Source organism: Garra rufa, chromosome 4, assembly GCF_049309525.1.
Source record: "Garra rufa chromosome 4, GarRuf1.0, whole genome shotgun sequence".
NCBI classification, from domain to species: domain Eukaryota; kingdom Metazoa; phylum Chordata; class Actinopteri; order Cypriniformes; family Cyprinidae; genus Garra; species Garra rufa.
Genome location: NC_133364.1, coordinates 37709673 through 37723883, shown reverse-complemented (window position 1 = coordinate 37723883; position 14211 = coordinate 37709673). Strand labels below are relative to the sequence as shown.

Sequence of the window (14211 nt, the reverse complement as noted above, 5' to 3'; positions counted from 1 at the left end):
AATGATCAGATTGCATTAAAGATCTAACCGTTTTTAATCAAATTAGGGTCAGTGGTAATGCTTTGTTCAAAGGACATGCGCTTCTGTATGTGTAGATTCTGGTCAAGGATCTGGACGGTTATTTGCTTCCATGGACAAGGCCACTGCAGCTGCTCATCATATGCACCAGATACCGAGAAAACAATAATTGTAAGGTAACCTTCAAATATCTGTAACCCAGCCCTAAAGCGATACCCATCACTGGAGTAATACAGTGGACTCAAAAGTTCACTGGACCCACTGTTCAGGTCCTTCTCAAAGTCCCTTATCTGCCATGTGAGGGGACACTCTGTCTCTGAAATATTGATATCGTCCACTGGAGTTTCCAGTTCCTTTACGCGCCTCAAAGACAACTTGGAAAGATCTATTTGCGTTCAACGGCACATGATGGAGCTTCCAGTAATTGCCAGGGGTTTCTGGAAAAAACTGAAGGTTAGTAACACTGAAACATAGGCCTGTATGTTGAGTAAGGAAGAGCAGGAAGAGACGGACCTGTGATCTGATCCATGAGTCTGAGAGTTCCTCTGCTGTCTGCTTCATTCTGGTATTCTCGGATCCAGATGTTGAGCTGGTCGGACTGGTTGCCGCTGTGATAGTAGTAGAACTGAAGGCACTGGACTTTGCAGTTTCTCGTAGGGGTCATTGTCTTGCTCTCCATTCTGGCTGCGTCCCCCTCATTTCTGCCCTTAGTGCTGAAGTGCATGAAAAAAGACGTCCCTGCAGGCATCAAAACAGTTGTATAGTTTGTGTAACTCTGAATGGAAGTAAAGCGTTTCTTCTCTTCCTGTGACATGAAAGCAGATACTTTCTGTAATGGATCTCACCGTTCTGTTCTTTGCCCAAGAACGTGTGGTCGGTCACATTGACGCCACTCACTGACTTCACTCTCTGCCAGCCGTAATCAGAAGCAGAACAGACTCTCATCTGACACAGAGATTCGTCACCGAAACTACAGTGGTCGAGGAAAGAGACGGAGGAATCTGTAATGCAAACAAGCAAACACTGAGACAAAATCAATTTATTAAAATGGTCCTTGGTTTCAAACAGTGGTACAGCTGCAATAGCAAACTCATTTTAGTCTTAATTACAATCCACAGATTATAGTGCAAAAATGCATTTCTTACTTAGATTTTTTTGTCTTGTTTCCAGCCAAACTATCTAAAAATTCTTAAATCAAGAAGGATTTTCTAGACAAGTAAAATGACTTGTTTTAAGAAGGAACAAGTTGAAATCAAGCTTAGAACAAGCAAAATAATCTGCCAGTGGAGTAAGTAAAACAACCTTATTTCAAACAGAAATCAAGATTATTTTGCTTATCCCATTGACAGTTTCAAGCAAAAACTTTCTGAAAACAAGACAATTTATTTTTCTAGAAAATCCTTCTTGATTTAAGGGGAGACACTGTAGGCAAAAACAGTTTTTTTTTTGTTTGTTTTTTTGCACCTGTCAAGTTTGAGATTTTGGGCTTTTTAGTTTTTCATAATGTGTTTTATCAGACTAGACACTTTCATAAAGTGTTTTATCAGACTAGAAAACATCCAAAAGACATCGTTAAGTGTTTCTTTTATAGCATTTAATCTATTTGTGTCAATAGATTTCAATTATAATACACATTTAAAGGCCGTTTTCTTAAAATTATTTTTTTCCATCTACACCAAACCAGTTTTAATCCTGTCTATAACCTGAAGGATTTTACAGAGGGATTTGTTCATATATAATTTGCTATTTTATACATTTTATTCCTCAAAAAACAATATTGTTTTCTGTCTGTTCTAAAAAAAATTCTGAATTATGGAATGACAAAATGAGAAACCCAAAATGCTTTCAGTAAAAACATTTGACTCTAAAATGTCAAAAAACAAGAATTTTGAAACTGACTTCATCCAGTGTTGAGATTTTTATACTAGAAATGTATGCAAATTAGTGCATATTTCATTGAATAATGCCTCATTTGTATATTAAAACCCAAAATTTTAGAAATCCTGTAATACAAAAAATGTTTGCAATTATCAATGTAATCAATCAACTGAGTAACTAAAGTGATAAGTATAAATTTTTTTGACCCTATTCCCCTGCAGTGTCTCGTCTTAAGATATTTTGACCGGAAACAAGACAAAAATTCCAAGTAAGCAAAGCATTTATTGCAGTATAAGAAAAGAACTCACTGCATTTGTAGAGCTTGTTGAGCTCAATCACGTCATATTCGCTCATTTCCATGAGTTGTCCGATCACGTCTTGGAACTCAGGACGCTTGGTAATAATCGTGGGTCCGTTACGGTTGCTGAAGGCATTTTTATCGAAATGCATCACAGAGTAATAATCATAAGGGATTTCTTGGGTGGTGGACACATTCTCACTGTGTTTATTAAGAAAACTCTCATATCCTAAAAATGAAGAATATTGCAGTTATTACTTTGGTGGTTGTTCATAAGACGTGGCCTATTTTTTTTTTTTTTTTTTTTTTTGTAATTGCTCAGTAGGAAAACATTAATCTAATAACTATTTTACAATGTTTCCTTAATAAAAATGAATAATGTAACAATGTGGCAACCTTTCCTGATGTTTTCATATTTGATTGTCACGTAATCATCTCTGTCGTATCTGGACTGCTCGTGGTAGAATCCCAGTGCATGGAGAAACTGGTGCTCAACTATGCCTTTTATTCCACAGCTGTTTCCAATGGAAAGAGTCTGGCCTCCAGGAGACGAGCGGCCAATATATGACCAACAACTGTGAAATAAGTCACACAACACAGCTGGATAAATGTAATGTAACAACACATATAACAACAATAAACATCATAAAAACTGTCTATTTCACTTCTAGTGAACAATATGTGATAAAATACCTTCCCAGACAGCACACGTACATCTGTTAAAGATCTCTTGATCTGGAAAGCATCTGCTGTGTGCAAATGTCTGTAAGATGTCAGTTTTACCTACATTCTGATTCATAAACATCTTAAAGACATCTAATAGATGTCTATTTTACATCTGATAGGAAACGTCCAGTAGACGTACTGCAGATGAGCAAACTACGTCTTGCAGATGTAAATGCAGATGTCAAATAGACGTCTCCGAGATGTACGTGTGCTATCAGGGTTTTTTGACAAAAGCCTTCACGAGGAAATGTTGGTGTCTGAACTTTCATCATAACTCAAATATTTCACTGTATACATTCACTATAGCACATGCCATATGAGAACAGTCTATAATAAATTACTGCTGTGGTTGATAACTAACTTGAACCATACCATACCCTTCATGACTCTCCACAGAGATGTAAAAACTCTTCTGCTGCTCTGGGCTTAAAGTCAACACATGATTTCAGTCGGAACTGCTCAAAGCCTCTCAAAATGACTCCTCTGTCGTTCAAACCTATAACAACAAACACAACTGAGTGGAAAACAATACAAAAGTTACAATTAATGTTTAAAAGTTGAGGAATCTGGAATCTTACTTAGATTTGCATTCAGCGTATAGGGGATGGGAAGATCCCACAAGGACTGATTCCCTACAGTGACGTTCCCTTGCCTAGGCTTTAAAGCAGCTCATTTTAAGTATCTTGATTAGAAACACACATACATACATGCAGATGCACATACCTCCATGATGTCTCCTTCTGTGAGATTTAAACCTAATATCATAAGAGTGTTCAGGTCAGAATAGTAAAGATGGTAATTACCAATTAAATTAGATCCATGTTATCTTACTGCTTATATAAATGTATTTGGGTTCTTGAGATAATAATTGTACCTTTGTTTATATCTGGAATACTCTTCCATTTCTGCGGAATGTCTTTGAGAAAATCATGTTGAAGTCAACGAAAGACAGAGAGAGGAAATGAGTATTGTGGGCATTGCTAGACAAAATGTAACTTTATGAAAGTAAAATGATATTCAGATCATTAGGCATCCTGCACACTGGATACAGATTACAATAACAGATCAATGTGACTGAGCTGAACTTACCGAATTTCTCAAATGTGACCTGAGAACATGAGATGTGAAAACAATACTCAGACACAGAGAAAAGTAGATTTCAGTCTAAAAAAAATCAACAGCTGAATATTGCTTTATCAATGACTGTCTAACTTACCACAGGTAATGCATGATGAAGAGCCAAAGCCAAGCTCAGAAGAGGAAAAGCACATAAATTCATTGTTGCTGGAAATAAGAATGACCACATTTGACTGACAAACTTTCATCTTATCAATGAAAACCTGCAAGCAATTTTTTTTTTAATTTAACATATACTAGAAGACTGCTAATTGTGAAAAAGAGGGATACCTACCAGTTTCCAGTCACTATTGAGGCTGTGTGTGTTCAACTGGCAAGTGAGGGTCTTTTAAGCTTCATTCTTTCAAGCTGACTGGAAATACTGGCTTGATTGCAAAATAATCATAACAGACATTGCTGAAGTACTCCAAGCCCCTTGTGAAGTAAAAAGCCTTTAATCAATGGGCTAAATCTTTTTTTAAAGTTAAAAGAGTAGATCTACGCGTTTCAGCTCGTATTCACAAAATATCTTAAGGCTAAAAGTAGCTCCTAACCTGCTGATTTAGGAGAAAATCTTAAAAGTAATGGCAGTCCTAAATTTAGGACTCCTAGATTTTTGCTCTAAGAGTATTTCACAAAGCATTGTAGCACTAAAACTAGCTCCTAAACCTGTGAAATGTTAGGAGTAGTGAAGAGGACTCCTAAGTCACTAAGACCAAATCCCAAACTATCCAAAATCGGCTGTTGCCAGTAATCTGCCTCCGAATGTAAACTTTTTATAAACACACTGCATTTATTTGCACACATATGCTGTTTTTCCACGCATCTTTTTGTGCATTTAGAGGTTATCTCTAAATTTGTCCTTTTGAAAGGTCATTGTTCTAATTTTTCATCGGGTAAAAAAATAAATACAACCTCACATTGCGTCAATCACATTTACATACTGTCTCCAGAACTTTCATCCATCATAAAAAAAATAAAAAAATAAATAGTAATTAAAAAAACGGATCAGGTTTGATTTTCTGCGTTTTTTGCATCCGTAGCAAGCATTTTGAGAGGTGTTTTGACAGTTAGAGCCACTACAAGTAAACACCAAAATCCAGAATTGAGTCTGACAAGTTCATCCAGTGTAAAGGTCTTTGAACACTTGAGTGCACAGAAATTAGTGGTCTTCTTAATAATATGTGGCTCCAGTAATTCTGGCAAAGCATCAAAGTTTACTGACATTCTTAAGTAAACTTTAAATTGCCTGGGATAATCCTGGAGATCCTTTGAGAAGATGTGCACAAAAAGTATTCTCTCCTTCCTCTCTATATCTTATAACTAGATGGACCCAATATGTTCTTTCCTTTTTCTCTTTTTAAGAAAAAAGTGGACAACAAAATCATCCTCACTCCGAAGATTCCATTTTGTTTTGCGATATTTTTTATTTGACTTTTTATTTACTTATTTTTTTTGCAACGAATGAATTACTACGTGACTAGTGTGCAATATTTCGGTGCATGACAATTTTTTTTTTTTTTTTTATTGAAGGAATAACAGGAGCATACACGGAAAAAAAAACAATGAACATTGTTTTCCTTCTTTGTCTTTTTGCTGACTTTTTGCCCCAAACCCCAAGTCCAAACATCCCAGGGCAGCTTTAAATAAGAGACAGATAAATAAATAAAAGAAAATACACTTTTCACAACAATTACACAATTTCTAGGTCTGAACCCATGCATGTCCTTACATAAATGATGATGATGTAATGTTATTACAATTATATTAATCACAATATGGATACTAACACACACAAAAAAAAAAAAACTAACAAAATGAAAATAATTTCGCCATTCTGCAGGACAAAATTTATCTTTTCTAATTTTAAGAAGAACATCACATCTTCCAACCAAGATGTCACAGATGGAGGGGTAGGGGATTTCCAGCTCAACAAAATTCTTCTACGGGCCAGTAAAGAAGTAAATCCAATAATGCCTCTCTGAGTTGCTGTTAAAGTTGTGGTCATGGTGTCACTGGGAGTTCCAAAAATGGCTATTAACGAACAGGGCCTCAGTGTCTCCCCCAAGGCCTCACTGATAGTCTTAAAAACCAATGCCCAGTAGTTATCTAAAGAAGGGCAAGACCAAAACATGTGTGTCAAATTTGCGTGACAAATTTTTAGAATGATGAATACAAAAAATAATGTGCAAGGGTCTGGCAAGAAGTTACAGCTGTCCTTGCATCCAGTTTGGTTGTCTTTTACATTTACATGCATTCAGCAATGATCATTCTACTATTAGTAAAAGGGTGTTCATATATCCATGAATTGTTTACGAGAAGCACACATTTAAGAGGCTGACAATTAGCTGAACATATAGTTGTTTCACACTGTAAAAAATGATTTGTTGACTCAACTTGACTTAGTCATCTTTTTGCAATGACTCAGTTAAGTTTAGCCAACACTAGGTGTCAAGTTCACTCAACTTAAACGTAGTTGTTGAAATAACTTGCAGTAAGTTGAGCCAACTTACTATATCAATTAAAGAACACTTGAATTTTTTTAAGTCAACTATTTTTTTATGTTTTCTCAACCATGAACCAAGTCTAACTGACATAACATTTTTATTTTTCCTCAATATCATGACTTAACTCTTTGAGTTCACTGGACTTCGTTGCTTTGACAAGTAGTTTTAGATATCTGTCTGGAATCAGATTTTTTTATGAAATCAAAACAACAGCAAAATTGAAACTCTCAGCATTTATTTTTTAAACATACATTGCATTCAAAAATCTTCACATATACACAGCTCACACAAACAAGTGTAAACTTCCCTATGAACAAACCCTATCCACCACATTTTAGTGCCAAAATAGTACAAATAACTCTCCTTGTCATTATCAGATATTTTCATTGCAGAAACAAGTGTACATGAAGAATTCACAATAAGCAGTGTTAAAAAACTATTAAACACATTAAACTATTAAAAAATGGTCAATTACCAATTGTAGAAACATGACAAGGAAAGAGGAAGCAGTACAAACAACAACAAAAACAGTCTTTGAAAAAAAAAAAAAAAAAGAATATCAACGTTCCACTTAAACAATGAGATCTAAAACAACAATGCTCTTAATGGGAGAAGTTCATTTTCAAAACAAAAAATTACAGATTACCCCCTTCTCATCCAAGATGTTTGTGTCGTTCTTTCTTCAGTCGATAAAATATTATGCTTCTTGAGGAAAACATTTCAGCAATTGTCTAAATTTAATGGGTTTCAATGCCCCAGTTTTGAACTTCCAAAAAATGATTCCAGCCAAGGAATAAGGATCTTCTCTAGCATACGATGGTCATTTTCAAAACAAACTGACAATTTACATATTTTCGTGTCCAAGTCTAAAATATGGTCATAGAGTAAGTAGTTTGTTTGGTAGAGGGAAACCATTGCCATTGTGGTGAACCAACCCGTTCTCATCAATTTGCGTATAAATTACACGACTTTGCACTTTCCAATTTCGTGTAATACATACGCCAAAGTCCAATTTCGCGTGCATATGATACGCCAATCCTTCCCATTAACTTCTGTGGAGAGCAGATGCGTACAAATAGCACGCAGCATCTTTTACGGCAGTGACGTCACCTGCGAGGCTCGGTTTGCCCCGTTCACTAGATGCATACACCTTCAAACAGGTAAGAAAGGCAACAAATTATCTTTTCTTTTGTAATGAGATCATTATTTTAATTATTTCGGTCCTTCTGCGTCTCTGTACGTGGGGTCATGTGTTAAAATGGAGACGTGTGCGTTTAAATTAGAACGGTCGGCTGCTGCGTTAGCACAGCTGCTAATATTAGCCTAAGCTAACTTCTAACTGTTGCTGTTTTGAAATAGATAAATAAATAAAACCGTTTTAATTATATTCACGTGGCTGATGACAGCTTTACAGATCAACCAAACTAGTGTCATGTGATAAGCGCGATCATGTAAAAGTCCGCACATTTACCATAGTTTTACCATAGTAACTGTTGCTTGACCATATTTTGTGTAGCCAATGCACAACAGTCATATCGTTTACCATGGTTTTACCTCATTAACCATAGTTTTACTGTGGTATTTGTTGTTAAAGCACAATAACCACAACATTTACCATGGTTTTACCTCAGTAGCCATAGTTTTACTGTGGTAATTGTAGTTAAAGCACAACAACCACAACATTTTACATGGTTTTACCTCATTAACCATAGTTTTACTGTGGTATTTGTTGTTAAAGCACAATAACCACAACATTTACCATGGTTTTACCTCAGTAGCCATAGTTTTACCATAGTAACTGTTGCTTGACCATATTTTGTGTAGCCAATGCACAAGTCACATCGTTTACCATGTTTTTACCTCATTAACCATAGTTTTACTGTGGTATTTGTTGTTAAAGCCCAACATTTACCATGGTTTTACCACTGTAAGCTTAGTTTTACTGTGGTATTTGTTGTTAAAGCCCAACATTTACCATGGTTTTACCTCAGTAACCATAGTTTTACTGTGGTATTTGTTTTTAAAGCACAACAACCACAACATTTACCATGGTTTTACAACTGTCAGCATAGTTTTACTGTGGTATTTGTTTTAAAAGCACAACAAGCACAACATTTACCATGTTTTTACCACTGTAAGCATAGTTTTACTGTGGTATTTGTTCTTAAAGCACAACAACCACAACATTTACCATGTTTTTACCACTGTAAGCATAGTTTTACTGTGGTATTTGTTTTTAAAGCACAACAACCACAACATTTACCATGTTTTTACCACTGTAAGCATAGTTTTACTGTGGTATTTGTTCTTAAAGCACAACAACCACAACATTTACCATGGTTTTACCTCAGTAACCATATTTTTACTGTTGTATTTGTTTTTAAAGCCAACATTTACCATGGTTTTACAACTGTAAGCATAGTTTTACTGTGGTATTTGTAGTTAAAGCACAATAACCACAACACTTACCATGGTTTTACCTCAGTAACCATAGTTTTACTGTGGTATTTGTTTTTAAAGCACAATAAACACAACACTTACCGTAGTTTTACCTCGGTGTCCATTTTTTTACTGTGGTATGTTTTTAAAGCACAATAAACGCAACACTTACCGTAGTTTTACCTCAATAACCATAGTTTTACTGTGGTATTTGTAGTTGAAGCACAACAACCACAACGTTTACCATGGTTTTACCACTGTAAGCATAGTTTTACCATTAACTGTGATTTTACGGTATACTATTTATAAAGCACAGTAATTACAATGCTTGCCACCTTTTATACTTTTTTTATTATTATTTAATTATATAAATTAATTTTATAATTATTGTGAATTATTGTAAATAATATTGTAATTTAATATTTTTCTGTCTTGCAGTTACATCAGATCACTTACTCCAGCAGCTCTTTAAAGAAAACAACTCTTGTAAATGCCATCACTTGTTCCTATTTTTCTGAAATGTAATCAATAATTAATTTACACATAGTTTTGCTCTCTCTCTTTCTGTGGTCCATTATGACATTTTCATAATCTCATAATTTTGACCAATTCTGTCAGAAAGCTGCTAGAATTAACAGGGAACTTAAACTCAAAGCTCCCAGTGCTGATCTTGAAGAAGTTATCAAGGAGTCTGAACAAATCATTCAATGATTCAATCTTTCTCAGTAACGTTGAAGACATTTAGCTATACCTGATTTGATGTAATGCACACATCCTTATTTATCTGTTGATAATAACTTTCCTTACAGTCGTTCCTCTTAAATATTTTGGTTCCAGATTATTTTTAGCACATTGTCTCAACATGTATATATTTCTCTTTGTTTCAGCTGAAAGGGAAGACCAAAGGACGCCAGTCATGGGATCTGAATTGGGCCATATTGTGCATTTATGGAAAAGACCAAAGGCAAATATTTCCAAAGGTATGTCAATGTCAGTCTGAGCATCTTGACTGAACTGTAGCATCTAGCATCTACACCAACAGACGATTACATTCTGTTTAATGTTATACATACTGCACTTACAGTATGTTGTTGTCTGCCATTGTTTTCAATGTGTTTGTTGTTCATCATGTGATCACATCTTTCTTTCTGTCTTGCAGTCATTCTTCATCAGCTCTCCACAATATCAGCCCTTCCAAAAGCTTCCACTCTTTCTCTCTCATCTGCTCACAGTACTTTTATTGCCGTCTTCCAGTTTTTGCATGTATACTTATTTTTTAATTTCTCCTCTACAGTCAACACTCACTCCCATGACTGACTTGTCACGTGACAAATCAGATCTTCAGTTAATTTGGCCAAATCAGATCACTTGAAGCTGTTCACATCTAGAGCAAGAACTACAATGATAAGTATTTTAACCTTTTATTTTTCATACTGAAATAAAATAACATTCTGCTTATTATAAGCATGTGCTGCAGTTATGTTGTCTTCATATACATGCTCAGACTATTCACAGTATGGTGGATTTTGATTGGCTGTCAATTTTATTTTTCATCATCTGGAAAAATTTGTTCTGGAAGAGATTCCAACCATATTGTTTCTCTGTGTCAAATAGCTGCGGTGTGGACTCATCCTTGGTGTGAAGAGGCCTTTAAACTGCCTACAACTAAATCGTCAGCAGGTAATCATATTTAAAGAATTCATATTAGCTTGCTATTAAAGAAAACAATTCTAATGCTGCTTTCCTCTCACTCTGTTAAACTTGCAGACAAAATTCTTCAAAATGTTTCTTCCTCTTATTCCTTTACTTCCTCACTTACACATTATTTTGTGCTCTGTTGTAAGGTAGAAACTGAGAGTTTGCATGGTGTTTTCTCAGACTCTGAATCTTATGTGTACAGATGAACTCAGGAGTCTGCAGGGAACTTGAGCTTGAAGTATATAATTATAACTGCTTATTTTGTGTTTAAACAACAATAATTAAACATGGGGTCAATAAATATTTTCTTGTTTTACAGCTGGAGACCAAAAACGCATAGAAAATCAGTCACAGCAAGCCAGTCAAACCAGTCCTGATGAATGAGGAAAGAACATGGTCTTCTTGTGCCCAAATAGAAAAGGCAGATTTCCACTGGTATGTATGTAATCAAGCAATGTAGTTCTATGCATTTGATGTTGATCTCTCAAAAGATAACATTATTGTTTTTCACAAACACATCTTTTTTTCGAGCTCCTAGAATTAGCAAATCAACTGTGGCATCATATCTGGAATTTGGGCGGGAAATGACCGAATATGGTGAGTACTGACACCAGCACCTGTAATCACCAACACTATTTCTCTGTTGACTTATTGTTTTGTCTGTTTGTTTGAAGGAGGATGAAGCCAGTTGATGAAGAGATTAATTCAACGGCCATCAGGTATCTGCTGTGAAGACGGACAGCTCTACTGTGACCGCTCAGATGTTGCGGCGCAAAAAAGTAAACTTTACAACTGAACAACAAGAGTTGCGGAGGGATTCTTTTGGCCCATACCTCCAACAAGAATCAATGGTAAGTCCTATGCAAAAACTATAAATTCTAATTCTGTATATTGTTTAATGATTTACAACATTCTATACATGTTTTGTCCCTCCAGGACATCTAGATCAGGTGGTGTGTGAGGAAAGCACAGAGGACCATCAGAGACTCCAGTCAACTGCATGGATCGCTCTCATTGTTACCATCAGGCAGAAGTTATTGCAGGACCTACACCAGCAGACTGCGAGACAAATTCTTTCCACAGACTGAACTGAACTCGTACCAGTAACACCACACACCACATCATGTACTGCACTCTAACAGTTACACTGTCTGGACTCTGACTCACTGTTATTCTGCACCCTGACATTCTGTTTGCACTAATTCATACCATTCTTATCATTATTTGTATCATTGTTTTCATTTTGTGCTCACTATAGCATACTTTTTCACCATATATTGTTCTCTGCATGTACTGAATCCTTTATATATATATATATATATATATATACTGTGTGTGTTATATATTTAATATTTTTCATCCATACTGTACTGCTGCAGTTTGCACAAATAATTTCACTTGTACACATGTGATTATGGTATTGTGACAATAAAGTGATTTGAACTGGTCATTTCTTTTGTTCATCACTTGTACTGTAGTGTGCTGGATAACAACTGCAAATTGTTTACGACATGGAAGAAGTTTATGGATAAACAAGTAAGAAGAAGAAAACCAGGAGAGCTCAGATGATGAGCAGGAAACTTAATGTGATTCTATGATGCTCAAGAAATTTGACCCATGACATAACCCATTTTTATTTCTCTTGAATATCATTTGTCTTTATAATCCACTTTAGTTGTCTTTATGATGTATTCTCCAGTAAAGTATTGCACATGATGTTGGAATAAAAAAGTATGGTGAGTATTCTGTATTAGGGATGGTGTTTGGTGAAAACACCATTTAATTTTGTAAACAATACACCTAACTATCATGAGTGTTTTAATTAAGGCATGAACATTTGGTCATATTAAAGACATTCAGTTACCTGAAGGCAAGGCTGAAAGATGAATTAGAAAAGACTGCATGGACCATATTGCTACAGACACTTCATGCACAACTGAGGGTGATGGACCAGGGAAAGATCAATACATAGATGTGAATCTAATCCTGTATTATAAGCAAGATGTGCATGCACGTTACTGATGTTTCACACCAGAGAAAGAATAAATTTGGTGTTTTACATTATGATTGTTTGCATTGCATGAATTGTATCTCCTGGGCAAGGATGAGCTTCAAGCCTGCCAAGCCCAGGTCTCTGGTCCTAAAGAAGGGTAAAGTGTCCGACCGTTTCCGCTTTGCCCTGGGAGAGACCATGATTCCATCTGTGAATGAAAACCAGTCAAGAACCTGGGGAAGATCTTTGATAGCTCCCTGAAGGACTCAGCTGCTGCCATAAAACAAACTAAGTGCAACCTGACCACCTGGCTCACAGCGATTGACAGATCTGACCTTCCCGGAAAATTCAAAGCCTGGATCTACCAGCATGGTGTCCTGCCAAGAATACACTGGCCCCTGTTAGTCTACGAGGTACCAACATCAACAGTCGAGGCCCTAGAAATGTCGATAAGCCAGTTCCTCAGGAGATGGCTGGGGCTCCCTCGGTCCTTGAGCAGCATTGCCCTGTACGGCCATTCCACCAAGATGCATCTTCCTTTGAGTGGACTAACAGTGTCCAAGTGCCACCAGAAGGTGTATTCAAATCCATATGGCTTTTGCACCATAAATACACACTGTCTGTACCTTGTCTTACTGAAAGACACATTGAAAGTGTGTGATAGTACAATGAAGGATCACAATATGTATTGTTTTTTTTTTTTTACATTTGTGTCTTCATTTAGCATCATCACTGAATTCTTGCTCCTGATCTAATGAAATCAGTGGAGCCCCTTTCAAATGGGAACTGTCTAATTCTTATACTAAAATAACCATGACTTGCAACTTACATATTGGCAAGTTGCTGAAAAGACAATCTCAAAAATGTGACTCAGCACAGTGTGTTGTCAATGAGGAGAAGAGATTTGTGCACATTTTAACTGCCCTTCCATCTCCAGGGGCCCAGTAGTGCCCTGGAAGAGCAAAATAAAATAACATTTCAAATGGCTTTAAATCAGTGTCTTATTATGATGACAAAGAGAAAACTGGCAGGACAAGTACTTTTGCTATGTTAACTGCATAATGTTTTAAAATGTATATAGAAAGGTGTTTTAAAAAGTGGTCTAGGTAAAATAGCAAATTTCAGCCTGCCTCTTGAATATGCCATAGATGTTTGCACAATGAACATGTTTAGATAAGCTTTGTTAAAAAAAGATTGTATTTTGTCCGATTTCATAATTTAACATTCTAAACTACATTACCCAGAAGCCTCTACCATTCTATCGATAGAACGCGAAAAAAGATGGCGCTGTTATTTGTAGTTTAAAGAAGATATGCTTAGGGTTAGGGTTAGAATCTCTGTAAAGTGGCGATTACTCACAACATAGCAACACTGTATTGTTAACTGAGGGTATTACAGACGTAATAATAATTGCAAAACGGACTTTGCAACATCAAGCGTTTTTTTATTTTTTATTTAGTTTAAAAGATAGTCCAATTACAGCGAGTTCTACGAGTGCCACGGGAACTTTCAAAGCCAAGGGCATCCCAGCTGAGCAG

General features: G+C 36.0%; 1 long non-coding RNA gene and 1 pseudogene across 1 annotated transcript; one reads left to right on the top strand and one right to left on the bottom strand.

Annotated features, from left to right (window-relative positions):
- The window catches only part of LOC141332927 (meprin A subunit beta-like), a 29511-nt pseudogene extending 26601 nt beyond the window's left edge, over positions 1-2910 (bottom strand).
- Positions 2911-10845: 7935 nt separating this feature from the next.
- On the top strand, positions 10846-11721 carry LOC141333060 (uncharacterized). Its single transcript, XR_012355365.1, has 5 exons — positions 10846-10918; positions 11000-11115; positions 11212-11277; positions 11355-11531; positions 11617-11721. It is a non-coding gene; the product is annotated as an uncharacterized lncRNA (long non-coding RNA).
- Positions 11722-14211: the final 2490 nt, after the last annotated feature.